At 48.0% G+C, this 20,070-nt stretch overlaps 2 protein-coding genes and 1 long non-coding RNA gene across 11 annotated transcripts in view; 2 read left to right on the top strand and 1 right to left on the bottom strand.

Annotated features, from left to right (window-relative positions):
- The window catches only part of LOC104638121 (acidic leucine-rich nuclear phosphoprotein 32 family member B), a 233,340-nt gene that overhangs the window by 100,415 nt on the left and 112,855 nt on the right, over nucleotides 1–20,070 (bottom strand). The window lies entirely within an intron of this gene.
- On the top strand, nucleotides 400–10,699 carry LOC142598241 (uncharacterized). Its single transcript, XR_012832537.1, has 3 exons — nucleotides 400–892; nucleotides 2,286–2,367; nucleotides 8,633–10,699. It is a non-coding gene; the product is annotated as an uncharacterized LOC142598241 (long non-coding RNA).
- The window catches only part of RFX2 (regulatory factor X2), a 59,269-nt gene continuing 51,266 nt past the window's right edge, over nucleotides 12,068–20,070 (top strand). For 4 of the 7 annotated variants that reach the window (XM_075736201.1, XM_075736203.1, XM_075736205.1 and 1 more), the window contains exon 1: nucleotides 12,082–12,199. The gene's annotated coding sequence lies outside the window, so the exon portion shown is untranslated. Of the gene's footprint in view, nucleotides 12,200–20,070 lie in introns of all 7 variants that reach the window. The other 3 variants (XM_075736202.1, XM_075736207.1, XM_075736204.1) reach the window with 2 other exon arrangements.

Raw genomic sequence — 20,070 nt, forward strand, 5'->3', positions numbered from 1 at the left:
AACAGCTGTTTCCGTCAAGTGAATTATTGCTGCTATTTTGCTATTGCAGACCAAGAATTCCTAAACATTGGGGTTTTCCCGCAAAGTCTTTTCTCCCTCCCTCACTGCCCAGAGATACTCCCCACTCACACGGGGTGGGGAGGCTATAGTTCACGCCAATTAGTTGATGAGCAAACCAAAGGAATATGTCACGAGAAAAGCTCCTGTCTGAAGGTCAGGGCCGCAGCTGGAGCAGCAGCAGGTCCAGGGACAGAACAGCACCGAGGGTATTGCAGCTGCAAAACAGCAACGGCACAGCGAGACGGTCGGTGACTGCCAAGTCAGCCCCCGGAGCCCTGCGCCGCGCCGTCTGCAGGTCCAGGCACCCACGAGTTCTTGCTTTGTCGGCTGTTTGCCAGCTCTTGCAGCTCCACTGCGCTCCCCGCCCTGACCCGGCTATCTCATCTGCTCCTCTCTGCAGCCTGCCAAATCCCTTGCGTGGCTCCATTTCGATTCAGATGGCAAATTTATTCTGAAGAGTGAGGATACAAACAGCATCTGGGAAGTCAGAGAGATCTCTAAACTTAGCAGACCACTAACCCTTTTACTCCAGTCATGCCGTGGTCGTTAGCCAGTACCTGCTGTGCTGACAAGGGAGACGTAATTCTCAGTGAACCAAGAAAAGGTTCAGTGGCACAACCCAAAGGTTCACTGAAGTGGCAGAACTAACCGGTTCTATTTTTGGCAATAACCTGAGCCAACAAGTTGCCTTGGGCAAGCTGCTTTTTTGTGCTCCCAGCGTCCTTGTCTATCAAACTGAGGTTGCATCAGTACAGAGGTAGATGTCACGGTGTTTGCAGAACTGGGACCAAAGGGGACCACGTTACTGGTGAAGGACCAGACAAGAGCAAAGGTAATTGCAGATGGACCTCGGGCAACTCTGCCACAGGCAGGAGAGGGAGATCAGCTTAATACCTTGGCCTAACTGCAAGAACCATTATTATTTGTTGGTGATAGCACAGCACAGCCCTTTATGAACAAATGTGGAGCAGTTAAGCTTGACCTAGCAAACGGACCAGAGCGACTGCACCCTGGGGTGAATTTTAGCAGCAGCTGGCTAGGCCAGGAAGGACTGGAAGAGCTTTGCAGGTATCAGTTGTTCCAATCACCAGCTTGTGATTGATCTTATTGAATTTTCATGCCATGAAAATTGCAGCCAGCATGAGTTATATACAGTGGCATGTGGGAAAAGAAAAAAGAAAAAAAAAAAGCATTAAATGCATGTCTTAGTCCTGCATTTGTTGGCTACAGGGAGGAGAGAGGCAAGTGAAATATAATAGTATCTACTGTCTGCATAGACATTTTTAGTCTCTGAGGGAAGAAAGGCCAGTTTCTCATCTGATACCAATCAACACCGACATCCAAAGCAAAGCCGTGTGTTTTACAGTAAAGGAGCAGATAAGTACAGTGTCTTGGTGTTCGGCTCTGTAAAGCAGACCTAACAGTTGAAATGTGGTGTCTAAATGATCAGCCCACATTAGAGTGTTAATAAAGATTATCCAAATAAAATAAGTTGTCAAATACTGGGGAAAAGTTATAATTTTAGTGTGAAAGAAGTTTGAAGAACTGTCACATCTGCTGCCCTTAGAAAAGGCAGGTCGTGAAGTGTGAGAGCTGGGGAATAGTTCTTGGTTAGAGTCTGACTGTGCACCAAGCTTCCAGAAGATACTGGGCAAATGTGGAACATTCAAGAAATGCCTAAAAAAACCTTCTCCTTTGAAGATACCTTTCCATTCTAGAGTCACTCTTAGCAATCAGAATTTGACATTACCTTTAAATTGCGCTTGTGACGCGAGATTGTGGGAGTGGGGTGATGGCTGCAGGTTAAACAAGCCTCGAGCTCTGTTGATAACACAGGCTCAACCTCGAAGGGAGGACCAAAAACTGTTCCCCTTGGTAAATTTTATGGTGAGGACACCCAGATATTGCAGCAAGTTGAAAATGCAGATACGTGCGTGATTTCGATAAAACCTCCAGTTAGCGGTCTGCTTGGATGACTTACAGTAGGACAGCAGCATCTTAGTTGTCCGTGCTTGGGACGTTGCAGCTTGTTGACTACTGCGATGTAAGTCGCCTTTTCCTGGAGGTATTTGAAAGACGTGTCAGACATGGCGCTTAGGGACGTGGTTTAGTGGTGGCCTTGGTAGCGTGAGGTTAATGGGCGGGCTCGATGATCTTAAGGGTCTTTTCCAACCTCAGTGATTCTCTGATTCCTTCATGTTTCTATCCTGCCTTGACATTTGCAGGTGTTTAACATGCTGCAGCAGAAGGCTAAGGTGGAGGGAGATGCCGTCAGGACAGAGGTGGCCCTCACAAGACAAGATAAGGGTGAGTGCCTTTACAAGGTCCAGGATAAATGCAGGTTGGGGCCCGGGGTACTTTGGGCTTGTACATGTCAAATCACCCAACTGTGGTTAGAAAGGCTGGTTTACAGACAGCATGCTTCTTCCTGAGAGGGATTAGTTTGTCAGGCTGGCTTCTGCCGAGAGCTGCATTCTTCATCTTGGCCACAGGTTTCCTGTGACCTACAGAACATTGCTCTGCTTTCTGGTGAAACAGAAACAGAAGAAATTCTGGTTGCAAGTTCTTTCCTATCTCAAGCAAAGAATCGTCTCTTCATACAGCTGTGGAGACAGTGGAAATAAGTTTCTTTTTCAGCTTCATCATTCCCCACATGGAACAGGTCATATCTGTCCACTTAAATGACCCAAGACAAAAGTTTACACAACTTTTCAAATTTATCATCCTTCCCTTCCAGCCCTGGCACTGGATCTGTAAGCTATTCTGGGCTAGCATTTCTCTGATAACACTCACAAATTTCCAACTGCAGAGTCACTGGGAGCAAGTGACTCAACCCGAGATGTAGTTGCACCTCAGGACATTGACTCGAAAGATAACGGGGTGAGGGGGGGACAATACGCTAGTTCAGAAATTTCACATGAATCACAACAAGAGGAGAATACACTGAGGAAATATGCTGGTAAACACGCGGTCACAAGGCAAAAAAGGAGACTAATGAGTCTGTTTATAGCATAGTCATTTCTAAACCTAAACAGGTCACGTTACCTTTCCCACCAGGGACTCGCAGCATCTTTCTGGTTGTGTGAAAGGGTCTACAGCAAACAGGTGTAGGGGTGTCTGGAAAAAAAAAAGAACCCAAAACAAACCCCCACACACACGCGCTATAAAAAAAGGTGCGCATACACACATTAAAATCCCACAGCAAATTAAGTTCTAGATTCATATCCGACTCTCAGCTGTCACAAACCAACACAGCTTCACCAAAGCCAAGGAATCTTCCCCAGAAGGTAACTGACCTTTATCTGCCTCAGTCTGTAATAACATGACTCTTAGGCAGTTTTGTTCTCATAAATAAACCTGGAGCAAACAGTATTTGCTCTGTCATAGGCACAAACACCTTTTTATTTTTTTTAATACTCATTAAAACCTGCACATTAGTGGATTTTGAAACAAGGCAAAGGCTGACCGTTGTTCTACACAACATGCAAAGTATAGTATGCGACATACACATTTATAAAGCATGAAAGGCAGTGGAGAATTAGAATTTCTAGCCTATATAATAATTTAGTTTGATGCTAGATATCACCTTTCTTTGTAGGTCTTGCCTATATCCTCTGAACATTAAAGCTAAAACCAAATCGCAGTGCTATTTATGCCCACAGGTAATTCCACTTTTGAAAAAGAATTTGATGGAAAGCCATTTGCTCCAAAATGAGATGCGTGCCAAAGTTACATGTAGAAGAGTTGTTTCCAGCAGCTCAGAAAAAAAAAACCCACCACCAATTGCATCTCTGGGACTTCAGTAAACAAAAGAATGCTATCTTTTCTCTCGCTGCTGTAGGACGAGAGCAGCGGGCTTGCTTCCCCGTTCCCAAGCCAAGTGACTTTGTTTACCATGTCACAATATTTGCCAGGCACATCTTGCTTTGAGAACAAGGTTGCGCCCTGTCTGTCCTCCCCATTGCAAATGTGTTGTAACCAGGAAAGGGATGAATGTGTAACCAGAGTAAGAGATAGCAACGTGGAAACATGCTCTATCACTTGATTGCACAGAGTCCAGATACCGTTTGTGTGCTGGGAGGCAGTACAAGCCGAGAAGTTGCTGATGATGGTTGACTGTAGTTGGAGTGCGGTGCCAGACCTAAGCACCTGTAATTCAGTCTGAAATGTTAATAATCCACAGGGCTACTTAATATTTTTCTGTGGTTTTTAAACATAAACTCACTGTAGTAAAAAAGTTACAGAACTTTAAAATGCTCACAGTCATGAGCATGTTGAACTTCCCCATAAGAACAAGCTGAACCTTTCTGTTTAATATTCAGGTTCCAAACTTCCATAAGACTTCAACTTTCTGTCCCAGTTCAGGATGGAAGAAGTGACCTGAAGCATTGAAAACATTCCCAAGGCAGGCAGATAGAAAGTGCTTGTCCTCCCACGGTCTGGTTTTCAGAATAATTCCTCCTCGGCTTTCCAGGTCAGCCTGCGAGTTACAGCCACGAGGTCTTTGCCCTCTTGCTCATCCTTCCCGCAGGACAGCGAGCTATCCCCATACAGCACAATCCCCAAAGCTGACTCTTATTTTTTTGGTAGAGGAAACTTGTCCCTCATCCGATAGCTCGAGGAAATCGTGCTATAGCAGTTGAAGTAGTTACTGCCTCTCATTGCCCTGCCCTTACCTTAGCTGCTGCAGTTCACAGTGTCGCAGCTCAGACTCGCTTTGCTGCTGGTTGAGGGTACAAAGCCAGGTTTTGCATGGAGGTGGCCAAAGCAAAATCACACATACCTTTCTCTGGGCACTGATGGCTTTTGGCAGAGAGTTGGCGTGGAAGGGTGAGGACAGACATGACATTTCACTACAGCCTGTGCATCAAAACCTTAAAAGACTCGGCTACACCTCCCCTAACTACAGCCCAAGCTGGTTGCTGCCATCCTTCGTCCAGCTGGCCACTGGTCCAGAAACCCAACAGCTCTTCCCACTTGCCTGAGTGCACGCTCAGGCGCCTTAAACAGCAGATCACACCGCTGGCAGATCCAGAAGATGAGGAATGAAGTTCTCATCCCACGCCACTACCCACACCTGCTGGTTATCAGCCCTGTAGATTTGCTGATGCACAAACATTTGCTAAATCATTGCAGGCAAAAGCACCCGATACGGCTTAAATCACGTAAAGAGCTTGTCTAAATTAGGGTAGCTGATTTCGCCTGATAGCAATTTCAGTGATCATTTCTCCGCTTCGCCGCTGGTAACATTCACCTCCAAAACGCGTGAGAAGTTGGTGCGAACTTAGGGCAGTGATCTTTCCATCAGTATATCTCTATCTGGGAGACAGTCAGCCTCAGCGTAGAGCACAGAAAGAGGTGGCTCGAGCTAGTGACTGGCTTTGCGTGGCTGCAGACTGAGCAGTGGTCACGCATGCTGCTCTGCCAGGACAAGCGTGGGGAAATAACCCTATTGATCAGGAAACAACAAACCGATGAAGGTGTAACTTCTTCAGCCAGTTGACTGTTGCTAATGTTAACTAGAAAGGAACTCTAAACCAGGACTTTTTTGCCAATGTAGTTGCATTCACACAGTGCGTTTTTGGAAGCAGTGATAGCGACGGCTTGGAGGTACGGGGTTTGTGTGTGGGGTTTCTTTTTCTGCACTACCAGAGAATGTTACTGCACTGACTAAACATGGAAATACAAACTTGGTCCTCCTTGGCCTTACCCCTAGCGGGTATCACTGATGGTCTCCAGGAACCTCCTGGATTGCTTGTGCCCTGCTGCGCTGTCCCTCCAGCAGCTCTCAGGACAGCTGAAGCCCCCCATGAGGACCAGGACCTGCGAACACAAGGCTGCTCCTACCTGTCTGTAGAGATCCTCAGCCACTTGTTCCTCCTGGTCAGGCAACCTGTAACAAACGCCTACTACAATGCCACCCTTACCTGTTTCCTCTTTATTCCTCACCATCTGCAGGTGAGATCCCTCCTGAAGGAAGGAGCTGTGTTCCCGTGCTGCAGCACTCTGGTCACGGGAGCCATCCCACCGCATCTCCATGATCCCGACCAGATGGCAGCCCTGCCGCTGCACGTGGGTCTCCACCTCCTCAAGGTCATTCCCTGCGCTGCTGGCACGAGTGCACAGGCAATTCAGAGAGGCACCACAGCGCGTTGTCTTCCTAGAAATGGTTTTGAGGATTTCTCCTTGATGGTGCCTTATAAGCAGTTTCGTTGATTTTGCGATCCCTTCCCGTCACATCACCCAAACCCTTTGCTTGTTGAGGGCTTGTTGAGGGAAGGAGAGCCTGTCCGTCACTCCTTTCCAGGCTGCTGGTTACTCTGTCCCTCCCCATCATTCTTAGTGCCTGTGGTTTTCTGGGAAACAGGGAGATTTATTTAAACTCACTGCGCTAGAAAAGAAATGCTGCGTTGTACAGAACTTCAGCTGAAGCCTTATGCCAGGGCTATTCAGTCTTTGAGAGCTGAATTACACAGATGTTGCCTCCATACGAAAGTTGTGTTGACATAAGCTATATTGATTTCCTTATATCAATATGACTAGCTTTGATTACATCCAAGTTGCGGACACATCCTCCTCTAGCTTCTGCGAGCTGAGAAGGCTACAGCTCCCTGCAGGGAGTGGCACACAAAAACCCACAAACACTGTTTTTTCCATGACCGTACCCAGTGGTTTTTGCAGAATTTCCAGACAGCTGCAGCCAAACCAAACAGATAACTCTCCAGATAAATGCCTGGTCCTTTAATTCTGCTGAAAGGAAGTTTCCAGGGTGGGGGGAAAGAGAGCATTTGAGTTTCAAGCTGCACTAAAAACCTGTTAGAGGGAAGACAAGAGGTTGAGAAGAGTAACCTCTTCAAAGTCCACGTCATCAAAACAGTGAGCTGGGAAGCTTTTGCCGGGAACCGTTGCGATACTTGCTGCCACCCAAGGGAGGCAGAAGAAGGGGCAAGGGAAGGGCTGAACGCCCCTTCTTCTTTCTCTGGTCTCCAGCACTCACCTGTTTGCTTTCAGGCTGGGTAAGGCTGGAAGGAAAGCAGTGCTGCGGTATGTCGTCAGTGCAGGACAGAGCACCCCGTAACACTGGGGCAGCGACAGCCTGGATTTCATTTTGCGTGGGCAGAGGAGAACATGTGCTACAATGCCACTGGGAAATTCCAGCATGGCCTTGGCACAACCACGCTCAACAGGTTTATCCTCTTAAGCCCAGCCAACAAGTACTGAAGAGGGCTGCTGTCTGACCAGCAGCAAATTCAGAAATTTATGATGCAGAAGACAAGACTCCTGGGGCCAAGGCTGGAGCAGGCTCTCACCCAGCGTTTTCGATACACTGCAGTGCTCGAGGGACGTGGCAGGAAAAACCATCGCTTCAGTTTTCTGTCCGTCCCTCCGACGAAGTTTCCTCCTGGTGTGGAGATTTTCGCTGTTCTCACGTGCTTCTCCTGAGCAACTACCTGCCTACAAACCCAGAACCTGTCCCATCTGCATCACAATTTAAAATGATTGCCAAGTTAAATTTTATCGCTGATATATTACAAGAAAATTTGTTGTTGCGGTTTAGACTATCTTCTTAGCGTGCATGGGATGATGCTGTTTATACTGTGGTAAAGTGGACGCCAAGAGCCGCCGGTTCAGGCTCCTTCTATTTTGCACCAGATGCACTGGGATCACTCGGCAGTAAACTACAGCACAGACAGGGGGAACCTACACAGAAAGCTTTCAGGGAGGAAAGTTCTGTGTGGGTTGGTACCTGTATAAAAATAGGGATTATCCCATTAAAACTGGCTGAACACAAGCAAACTTTTTTTTAAGCAAAAAACCCCAAAGGCAGGTTTTTTTTTGTTTGGTTTGGTTTTAATCATCTGGGAATTTTGTTCATTTTTTCAGTAAAACAGTTGAAGGGAATAGCTTCATTTAAGGTTTCGTTACCAGCAACCAATATTTTTCACAGATAAACATGACATTTCAAAGGATCCCGCTACCCTTACACGGCATTTGCTTCCATCAAAAGATTAGTTTTTGTCAAAATCTCCCTTTAGTAAAATCAAGTGAAACAGATCCTTCGGGCGGGATCGGATTTTAGCTGAATTCCAGTTTGCTTTGAGGAACATGCCCTCATGTGGGTATCTGTTACAGCTGCAGCAAATGTAATCCTTTGCGGGCAGGCTTAGTTTCTTCTCTTTCATTACCAGCAGCTTTCTTAATTAAGCCTGCTTCCCCCAGACCCGCCCAGGTATTGTACAGGCGGAGAGGGATGAGATCTGGTTTCTGCAACAGGTTGCAAGAAAGAAGGAAAAATTAATTCCAGTGATCAGCTTGACCCAAGAGGTGACAGAAATGTCCCTAATTAAAAATAACAGCCCGGTGATTACTCCCCAGGTTCCCAGGAGGGAACTGGCTAACTTCCAAGGTTTGTGGGACTTTTATCGAAGGTTTTGTGGTGGGCATTATCAAGAATTTCCGGATGTTGTTGGGTGCAACAAGACAGGGAACCTCGGCTTGGGGTTTCACACAATGATTGACACTTCGGAAAGAATAAGAGCTCATCCGAATGCGTTTTACGTTTCTTTTGCAGAGGTACAGATGCCGTGCAGGGGAGAATCTTGCCCTAAAAACTAACGTGGTAACAGATCTGCTACAACACGTTGCAGGTGATACTAAACTGGGAAGGACTGTAAGTACTTCTGAAGGATTTCATTAAGCTCTTAGTAAATTTGAGTGATGACTCAAAATAAACATGATGCAATTCAATATGGCCAAATGCAAAGTACGGTGCTTAAGCAGGAATAAGTGCCCACAGTATTGCAGGATCGAATGTAACTGTTTATGTAGCACTTCTGTAGGAAAGGTCTGGATTTTTCTTACAGAAAAAACATTTCATGTTTCATTTAGAAAAGCAAGAGATTGAGAACAATCTTCAAACACATCAGCAGGTGCTATTAAGAAAAAGACATGAATCTGGTCTCCGTTTCCCATGGTAAAGGTGAATGTTTATGTGCATTAGATGACTTCTCAAAAACTATTCCATCTCTATTTTCTATTTTCCTGTTTATTAAGCAATGAGACCCTCACATAAAAGTTGACCTCTTTAAATATTCTTGCCTTAAGCATCTACAAGCTGTGAAGAAAGCGACTCATTTTTCTTCGGAGCGTCTCAAAATCTCACCCGCCGTGTCCTTGGTGCTCAGACCCGCAACTGTGAATTTTTCCAGTCTCCCTCTCGTAGTAACCTATGGAAAGCAGGTATACTAACCCCAAATCTGCAGAGAGACCACGTGCCAACCGGCAAGTCCAGTCTCTCCAATTTATATTGCCTCACTCAGTCACTTTCTCTCCGTCTCTCCCTGTTCCAGTAACTCCTTTCCTGATACGTTAGGTAAGAAAACTAATAATCCTGCGGCGTTTGGAGCTGGCTGTGTTATTAGAGTCTCCATGGGTACAAATTCCACACACTTCCTTGGCTTAGGCCAGGACATACTTTTCATAAAACGTTACAGAAAAATACATCATAAAAGCTTTTTATTGCATGTCAATAAGGTGATTCTTGAAATGTCTGATGGGGATTTTTCAAAGCAATTGAAAAGTGCACGTGGTGATTCTGCTGGGTTTAACTGGAGGGGGGGGAAACCAAACAAAACCCCCACAAACAAAAATATTCCGTAAAGCTTTATAAAAAATGCAGCTTTTCTTGGCAGCACCTGTCTTCAAAAACCATAGAGAAGAACTGAGACTGAGCTGGAGCACGTACTGGTTTTCATTATGCAGCCCTTACTACTAGAATTAAAATAAACAGGGGAGGATGTGGGGAGAGGAGCACCTTCCGCTGCTGTGACTAAAGCGTCTGAGCCACCTCAGATCTTATCAGTCATTTGAAACTTAAGAGAAATGCCCAGGATATAGGACTGGGTTAACTCTGCACGAGCCAGGCCGGCTCCGAAGGAGCGAGGTTGACGTGCGTTGGTGGGAGATGTAATTAGCAGAGGAAGGACACATCCCCGCTTGTTTTTAAAGCTATCCCTCCATTCATAATTTCTTCTTTAGGAGCAAAACTGTATTTAACCTTCACCACAAAGCCACGACCGGGCTCATCGTCAGCATAATAATATCAAGACCCTTTGGTTGCAAAGAGAAACCTCTTAGAATTTAAACGACAGAACCGTCTTAACTTTCAAATATGTTTAAATTCTGTCACCTATTACAAATGCAAGGTAAAAAAGAGAAAAATCACATTAGTAGCAGTGTCAGTGTTTCCTTCACTGTCTCTTTCTTAGGGACAGACACAAAACTCAGCCTGTTTGTGAAATGCCAGCAAACAGGAATATTTGGCCGTTCTTTGCAAAAAGACCGGGACAAGATGGCTCAGCATGAGCTGGGATTTTTGCAGCTACTTAATGTTAATTTCTGAGGGAGTTGCTTTAGCTGCCTGGAAAGGTTGGTACATGCTGATTTGGTTTTATAGGAATCTGTATCCAGAGGAGCATCCCAACCCTGTAGGGGCAGAATTTGTGATGCCCACTACCAAAAAGCCTTCTTTTTCCCCCGAGAAAAGAAGGAATAAAGGTCAGCCTCAGGGACAGATTTTAGCCTGCATGCACTCAGGACACCTGCAGTCATGTCCAGAGTGGAAATGGAAGCCTCAGCCTACAAATGCCCTTCTCCATACAGCACAACCTTTGAGTCTCTTCTGGTCACTCAGGGAAGGGATTTCAAGGAAACTCCACCTGAAATCTGTGGAGTTTCCAGCCTGGACCGCTCGCAAGAGGGCAGAGAGGACATCCGTGCCGGATGACGCCGATTCTCACCACAGCGGGGATGCTCATTTAAGGGGAGAAAGAGCAGAGCCGAGGTAGCTGCTGCTTTGGCAGTTCTCCGCAACCAGAGACTTGAGGGTTCGTTTTTCTCTCCCCGCGGCAAGAAACCCCCACCGGTTACGTCTTCCCACCCACGGGCAGGCTCTCCGTGGGTCTCCCGGTGCAGTACCCCAAAGCCTTGTCTGTGCAAATACATCGGCGGGATGGCCGGATTCTGCACATTTTCCGGCCGAGCGCGAACGCTGGGAGCCGTTCCCGAATTGCCGGCAGCTGGCAGACGTCTCCCTCCGGATACGTTCAGAGCTCACTAAAAATCACACTTGCTGCTGCAGCCGTTTGGGGTTCGAGCCCAATAATTTTGTGGGCTTACCCCATTCTTTAAAACCCACGACGGATGCTCCGTCAGGAAGCGTTTGCTACGAGGTGGATACCTGCGCGTCGTGGGAGAACGATACCGCTCCGTCGTTTCCCCCGCGCTGGGGCGGGAAGCGGGAGCCCGTAACTGCGCGTAAGGATGCTGCGCGACAATTCGCTCGTGTTTCTAAAATTTGCGCTAAACCGGGGGCCCCCGGTTTTATCTTATCGGCTCCTATCCACGCGTGGGTCTCCCTTCGCTTTGCTGGTCGTGACTTCACAGCCGGTCGCTATGGGAACGGTTTGATGTCACGGGGAACTGAGAGCTCAGGTGGGGAGAAACAAGTGGCGACTCGGAGAAACCACGAGCCCGCCCGTGTGCGCACCGGATTTGTGCCGTTGCCCAGGAACCGACGGGAACTTTTTAATATTTAATATTCTATATTAATAGTGGAAAAATTAACTTTTTTTTCTTTTTTTTTTTTTCCCCCCCCTCAATATCAAAGCGCCGAGCTCACAGGATCGCTGTTTCGTGCCCAGCCGCGCCCCGTGTCACGCAGCCAGCCCTCCTCCGGCCCCCCCCCCCTCCCCGTGGCTCCCACGGCCGCCCCACCGCCCACCCGTGCCCGGGGCGGGCCCACGGCGGCCCCACGCCCCCCCCCCGCCCGCCCTGAAGCGCCAAAGCGCGCGCCAACTCTCCGCCCCGCCCCTTCCCCGCTTTCATTGGTCAATCCCCACCGCGTCCCGCCCCTCCGACGATCGACAGCCGTTGGGCCAACCGTCGGCGGCGCCCCGCGGCGGAGTGGGCGGGGTCGGGCGGTGACGTGCAGGGAGAGGGTAGCAACAGTTGCTTCGAGACCCGGCGCCAGGCGCCATAGTGACCGTAGCCCTGGAGACTGTTACTTGCCAACGGGAGCAACGCGCGGCCCCGGCGGCCGGAGCCCAGCGCAGCCCGCGGCGCCCGGCGGGGAGGGCAGGTGAGCGGGGGGGGCGCGGCGCCCCGCCGAGGTGGCGGGGGGGGGTGTGTGTGTGTGTGTGTGAGAGCAGCGGGGCCGGCCGCGGGGGTCCCGCCTGCTGAGGGGGCCCTCGCGCTGAGGGGGCCGGCGGCGGGGTGGATAAGGGGAGGGGGGGGGGGGAGCGGGCGAGGCGCTTCGCGGCCTCAGCGGGGGTCGGTGAGGCGGGGGGGGGGGGGGGGCGGCAGCGGACGCGGGGACACCCCCCCCCCCCAACCCCCCCGTCCCGGCTCTCCGCCCCGTCCCGGCCGCAGGTTTCGCGCCCCGGAATATTCCCCCGGGGTCCGCCGCCCCTCGGTGCCGGCCGGGGCTGAGGGCGCTCCCCGCGCCGCCCCCGGAAAGTTGGGAGCGGCGTCGCGGCCGGGCGGAGCGGGGGAGGCGACACCCTTCCCCCCCACACACACCCCCCACACCCCCCCCCCTACCCCGGTGCCGCTGCCCGGGGGCACCGCCCGGAGCGCCGCGGTCCCCGCTCCGCGCCCTGCCCGGGGAACGGGAATCCAAACCGCCCTCCGGCGTGGCGGGGCCGGGCCGGGGAACCGCATCCCTCCCGCCGCAACGAACTTCTCCCCGGCTCCTTTGGGTTTTTTTTTTTTTTTTTTTTATTTTCCTTTAACTCCGAGCATCAGGTTTGGTTCGGAAAGAAGCGTTCAGGAACAAACCTGGGCTGCTACGGACCCCGGCGGGCTCCGTGCCCCCCTCCCGCGGCGGTGTGGGCTTGCAAGTGCCCGGGGAGAGTTGGGAAGAGGGGCCAGGGGCCGGCCAAGCCCCTCTGCCTTCTTGCGAAGAAGCTTGTATACCTTTTGTGTTGTCTCCGTTTCCCCCCGGGCGCTCCTCCTCGTTTATTCTGGGGGGGGGTGTGTGTTTGATTTCAACTCCAGCTCATCCCTTCAGTTTGCCAGAGCTCTGAAATCCCAGCGCTTGCTTTCTTGTTGGCCTTAGAAAGGAGGGAAAATTACAATAAGACCTATTTTTAAGCATCTGCCGTCTATTCTTGACTCGGTTTCTCCTGTTTGTTTTGAATAAAGTGTGTTGTGAAACAAGACTCATCTCCTGTTAAAGCAGGATTTTGTGTGTGGGCCTATTTCAAGCGTGAGTTCCTGCAGTCTGATTAAATCTTTCCATTCTTTGACTTAGATACTACTCTGAAGTCTTTTTTTGGTTTTGCTATTGAAGGAAGCACATCTTACTAATTAACGAGCAAAGTGGAATAAATGATAATTTTTAAAAATTTACTTTATGTTTTCGGGCATGGAGTAACCTTAAACTGACCGTGCTGAGCTTCAGATCTATTTGTTAGTCAAGGCTTTTTTTTGGTCCGCTTCTGCCCAAACTTTTCAAATCTCCATCTCTGTTACAAATCATTTGAAAAGAGAGAGTAATTGCTGGCTTAAAAAAAAGAAAAAAAAAAAAAAATCAGTCTCAAAATATAAGCCTTAAGCTCCCAAAGACTGGGGTTTCTTCTGCGCCTCTGCCATTTGATTTTTCAGTGGGAGTTTGCCTCAGTCACTTTAAGATTAATTCAGTCTCATCTCAGGTTTTATTTTGAAATTACGCGGCTAGTGGAAGGCTGTCAGTACGGAAGGGAAGGCATCTCAGAAGGCACTCTCATGGTAACCTATTTCAAGATGAGTTGAATCAGCCTCTGAAGGTATTTTTTGAGGGGGTCTAGGATGAGCCGAGTTGGACGCTTGTCTTCTAGATGGCTGAAGTCAAGTGAGGAAAAAAAATCACACTTGTCCAAACTGTGGGTGTTGGATATCTGACGTCAGGACTGGGGTGTGGTGGCTCCGAAAGCGATGCTCATTGTTTCATTTTGAAAAGTCTTAGTTAATATTAAAAAAAGCCAACCAAACAAGCAACTCATCCATCTGGTTCTTTACCTCTCAATATTGCTGTCCCAAGGGACATGAAATTTATTTGAATTTTGTGAGATGTTTTGCATTTGCCTTTCAGTATATACAGATGTGGGCATGCTCCGTTTTTTTGTTTTAAGCCTTTTAGAGTCCCTGTTCTCAAAGCTGTTGCCATACCAGGGGAGGTTTGGAAATACTCATCTTTTCAAACTGGCTTCTCGAGTAACTGCAGGATCTTGGTCCTCAGGGTAAAAGCGCACACAAAAACAAACGAGGGGTTGACAACGGGAATTTCTTTGTCCCACTGGCTTTCTGCAATATGGGAAAGATCCCAATGCGCTCGTGGATGGTGATAAGAACGTCTGCTGCTACAGAGGAATGCGAGAGCCAGGTCCCTCAGACTTCACATGGGGCTCCCACAGACAGTTCCTGCTTTGCATTTCCCTGCTGTGCCATTTGCATCTCATGAATTCCTCTCGTAGTACCGTGTCCCTGTCGTGGGGCCCCGCGCGCCAGCTCTGTTCGCTGTGGAAGGGTCCGAGCGAGCGCAAAATCCCAACACTGTGCTACAGCAACCAGAGAGGGTGTAAGATGTGCAGGCAACTCACTGGGTGCTGTGGCCATGGCCCAGGGCAGCAAATTCTCCCTTAGCATCAGATCCACCCTCTCAAAGAGCATTTTGTAGGTCTGGCATATAAATTTGTAGGTTTGGCGTATAAATGGAGGCCCATCTTCATCGAGGGACTCAGCACCACGTGTCCCGTTGAGTCTCCCGCAGCAGAGGTAGGAGGGAGGGACGGGGTCACCCATCTCAAGGCTTAAGGCTGAGTGCGGTCTAGAGAGAGTAGCTGTTAAATCATGTGTTATGTTTGTGAAGGTCCGTTAAAAATACACTTTCTGTATATTTTTGCATGTGTAAATCTGCAATGGTGATTTAAGGCCATCATTGTTGAAGATGTGAGCAGTCAGTACCGCTGATGCCGTGTGTCCTGGCTATCTGTTGGGGTAAATTCTTCGGTTGAGAGCATTCATCGTCACTAAAAGTCACCTCCGTACAACTTCTTCAGGGCTGCCATAAATGTAAAGCCTCAGTCAGTGGTTAATAACTGTAGCTTTTCCTAGCTCGATCGCAGCAAAATAGATGGCGCCAGTCATTGTCTTTAAATAGTCTCACGCTTGTAACACCTCAGAGCATTGACAGCTGTTAGGTTTAATCACAACATGTTTTCGCTTTTAATACAGGCCTGTAAACATAGCTGGTTTAACGTATTCTAGCATATTTTCCTTGTTCAGTTTTAGTACTCTAGAGCTAAAAGCGTCCTGCGGCGTGCAGAGTCACAGCGCGGGGAGGGCAGTGCTGATTCAACAGGCATATCTTACCGCTCGGCTTCTCAGCCAAAGTTTCTGCTGGAGGCTGCCGAGTTATATTTAAACCCAAGTTTTCTCTTCTTTCCCTCCCTCGAAACAAATGCCAGCGCAGTTAAGGTCTGGACGCCCGCCAGCTGGAGCAAAGCGCTGCCCGGACCAGCGTGCCAGGGCTTGCCGTGGGTGCTGCGGAGAGGAGCGCCTAACCTCCCCCCCCGTGTCAGCACATGCAGCTCGGTGATCCGGGATTATGTTTCTGATATTTGAAACATATGCAAGGTTTCTTTCTGTAATCTGCGCTTTGAGGCTCGGTATTTTGTCTTATTTGTACTGGCAGTTCTTTATTCCTGTGTTCAAACATTCACAAATCCACCTTATTGTCTAAGAATGTGCTGGCTTTCTCACGTTAGGCTGTTTCTGTCTAAGTAGCATATGAACTAATTATGCCATAAATACATAAATAGATGACAAACCATTCTTCAATGCAAGCCATGTACCCCTTAATACACTGAACAAAGAGGAATCCTTTTGTATGGGGCACTATCTACAGACAATCACTTTTCTTAGCGCAGAAAGCACGGAGGAAATTATTTCAGGGCATACCAGTACACAAACTGTTTCCAGTTTGGGGGGGGGGGGGAACAAACCAAACCAAACCCACCTTTAGCTTTGGGTCATGTTTTTATGATAGATGGCCATGTCTGCATTTCACCCAGCTAAAACAGAAGGACTAGAAACGTTTAAATTTCCTCATTCAGCTGACTTGTTAAAACAATATGTAGTTCTGCATAGACGTGTGATTTCATGTCAATGAATGTGAAAACCTTCCTCTTCCGATGATATTCCTGCTTACTTACGACACTAGGGGGTCAGGCAGTATCTATCCAGCATTAAATTTACAAGGAGTATTTTAAATTGCAACAAGCAAGAGTCTTCCCAAACAGAACTTTATAAACTGTTTTGTTTTGTTGATCTGGTATTACATAGGAGTTAAGAGCTGTAGAAATGCCAAATGAAGGCATTTGAAAAGGAATTTAAAGGCAATTGATAAGCTTGCTTTTTTCCTTAAATTAGATTTTTAATAAGAATCTCTTTTTCTGAGCTTAATAAATGCTGAAGAAGTCTCAGCGTAGTGTAAACGTGCCGTAGCAGTGAAGCTTTGAAACAGATTAGCAGTTGAACATTGCAGTTGCTTTCAAAGAAACAGAGGTTACAGAATGCCGTCCCAATGATGACTTTTATAGAAAGCAAATGCAAGAAATACCAGATTCTCTGTTTTCTTGTCACAAATCAATTCTCTGCTGAAGGAAATCCTCAATGTCTCTAGCAAGAAGCTGACAGAAATAATAACTGCATTGACTGCAGCGATATTCCTGACGGATGCATCATTTAGTTCACTGATGTATATGACTATCCAGTCGTAACAAATTATTTTTTGTGTTTGAGGTGGTTCTTCTCTGGCTTTAAGCGTGGGAATGTCTGAATGCGTATGAGGACAAAAGACAGCAGGTACCTGTGTGTAGGCTATGGTGAAGACCAGCAGTTTGAGGCACGTCCCTGTCTTCCGTGGCAGAGTGGCTTCATGCTCAGACTTCTTCAGGGCATCTGTAGTTTTTACGAAGTCTGGTCCTTACAAAGAAAATGCAGAACACAACCAGAAACAAAGCAAAAGTGGGAGGCAAGAAGGCTTCTGTGGATGCCACCATCTCCAAGGTGTGTGTAGCAGCGTCTCTTTATGGAGTTGTCCTGTCGCATCTCTTGGGGCAGCCCACGCTGAGCTGACAAAAGCACTTTGCTGTTGCTTGCTGCATCTATGCCGTGAATTTTGCTACCGTAGCTACACGGTGCCGAGGGGGTGTGTTTCTTTTCTGCGCCCTTGTCTGCTGATGCCGTTCTGCTGTGAGAAATTCACAGTGTGGGTCAGGGTTTCCCGCTCAGCTGCCTTTGTAGGAAAGGACTTGGGTCACACCGTGGTATGTGGCAGCAAGCTCCAGGGTTTGGGGCAGGAGACCTGCCCGCAGTCCTGCCGCCCCCTCTCTTAGCTGCCCAGTGGCTCCTGGTGTTGTACACAGATGGAGGCGTTTGCATGTGGAATTATATTTTCCCCATCCCTTCTAGAGAAGAGGTTCATGGCTGGATTTACTGTTCTCCCATACAGCTTTAGAGTACTCATTTTGCTCTTCCCATCGGGAACTGAACCTGTGCTTGTACGCACCAGCAGCCGTGTGCTGCAAACACGTGCACGCCTCCTTGGCAGCGTGTTACGGACGAGTGAATCCCTGTAAAGTCCACGTGGTGTGAGTGAATCTGGCTGTGAAGAAAGATGGTTCTGTCTCCATAGCTGAGCTTTCTAAGTGCCCAACTCATTTGGAGGCGCTAGGGTGAAATCAATGCTGAATCTATGCAGTGATGAACCAGTTATTCAGGAGTTTGGGATTACGTGGTTGGTGGCTCTTCGAGGTTAATGCAAGAGGGCTCTGCTGAACTAAGCCCGCAATTAAGGATGCTCCTTCTTTTGGAGATGTCACTAGCTAAGACTGATGAGAAGCATCAGGGGAAGAAGAGAAAACGGAAAAGGCGCGGGTGGAATGATCATAAGCAAACAACCTAAGCATAATAAGCAATTTCCTTAGCTGCCACCTACTTAGTCATTGAGAGACTAATCTTTGGTATCAGCTTAAGATCCCATTGCCACCATGACAACCCTGCAACTATGCTGGATAATTTCTGGCTTAACGACAGCTGATCAAACATTCACCTTGTTTTGGGAATTATATTAGTTATCTTGTTTCTTCTAATCGCTGGTGGAGGGTATCTGGGATGCTGGGACCTCAGCGGGTTTTAGAAAAAGGAACCTCGTGCTGACATGTAAAAAACCCTTAGACTGGCCTGCCTTTGTGTAGCTGCGCAGGTAGACAGCGGGACACCTTACAAGGACTTCTTTTTTTTCCTAAAATGGTGCTGCAGCAATCAGAGAAACCAAGGCACCGAGCATTTAATTTTTATTATTATCACGTATAGATATCCAGCAGCCCGATGCTATGATGCAGTGATGGCCTGAACACAGCACTGGTTGAAGTTATTCTAGTCACTTGATTTGGAAAGGTTATTTATGGTGGATGCCTGTGCCTTCTAGAATGGCACACTCCAGATGATCTGAGCATGTTGCATCTGATGATAGCTTTTGCACACAGGATTTCCCATGTTTTGTTGCTCTGGATGCCGGTGTAGTGGAGCTCTAAAAGCTCATGTGAAAAGGCCTTTTTCTTTCTTTTCCCTTCTTGGCTTTCTCCAAGATCTGATCCTGAACTGAACCAGCACTTTATGATGTGTGGGTTGGATTAGTGCTTCTTGTGCCGAGGAGGGGTTTACTGGCTGGCGTTGGACAATTTCCCTAGTCTTAAGCATCCTCTACTCGGTGTGTAAAGCGAGTGGGACTTTAACAAGGCACAGGCAAATGGCATTCCTCTCTTCATCGCCCCATGGCCATGGTGGCAGAGGGTTTCACTAGTGCCCGAGGACAGAGCTGAGTCTTCACCTGGACAGAGCAGGGCTTTGCTGAGAAGGGTGGAGAAGACAGCCTGTCCTTACCAAGCGGCGTATCGAGTGTGCCTGTTCTTCACTGCTCAGCCAAATCTTTCCAATCTGCTGCAATTTGGGCTACAGCTGAAGAAGGGAGGGATTTGGAGAGGTGTGATTAGGTGGACAAATGGCTCGTCTCCATGCAGCTTGGGGATGCTCCTGGGAAATGAGGCTGACGGATGGATTCTGCACAGAGCTTGATATTCCAGCTGGTTCAGCCAGGTCTGGGACCTTTCTGGCAAACAGGCAGTAGTCTCGTATTTTCTCTTACCCAGACTGTGTTCTTGTTTGGGCAGTAAAGAGAATTTGTGCGTAGCCTCTGATAAGATGAAGCTTGCAGAAAGCTGGGAGGAAGCGAGTTCTGAGATAAGGCCAACCTCTCAGTGTGTTGTAGGTACGCTGTTTGTCAGCGTTGTCACCTCGCTGCTCTGTGCAAGGATATCTTTCTCCTTCCTCCCCCCTCCCCCAAGCTGTCTTGGGTGGTACAGTCAAAAAAAACAGCTTGAAATCCATCTCTGGGCTGTGAAACGTGGGGGTAGATGTGAATAAATGCACATGGACAAGTTCTGTCTAATTTCTATTCAGTTCTTGCATTTAAACAACATATTTTATGTGCTGTTTAAACCCCCACCCCTTCCCCCCAAAAGATGATGAAATGCAGATCTTTTCAAATATTCATGACCTTAAATGACCAGTCACGGGAGGAAATTTTTCTTTAATAGGTACAGATAATAGGAGAAATAATGGCTTCTGGTCATCAAGCTAATCTTCAGAGCTTCCTTCTTCCTAGCAAATATTTATTCTTCTTAATATGATAGACGCACAGCATTGTTCAGTAGACTTGCACCTGCCAGGAAAGTGAAATATCCCTCACCCAGGTCCTAAAACCCTTGAAGAAACAGGGGCTTGCCTGCAGGCTACCCATCCTCCACAACTGTTAGAAAAATCTGCATTCTGAGTTCAGTTTCAGTTACCTTCCCCCCCCAAACCATAAATATAAAATTCACCCTTCCTGTTTTAGGCACCAGCTCT

This window comes from Balearica regulorum, chromosome 26 (assembly GCF_011004875.1).
Source record: "Balearica regulorum gibbericeps isolate bBalReg1 chromosome 26, bBalReg1.pri, whole genome shotgun sequence".
Classification (NCBI taxonomy): Eukaryota; Metazoa; Chordata; class Aves; order Gruiformes; family Gruidae; genus Balearica; species Balearica regulorum.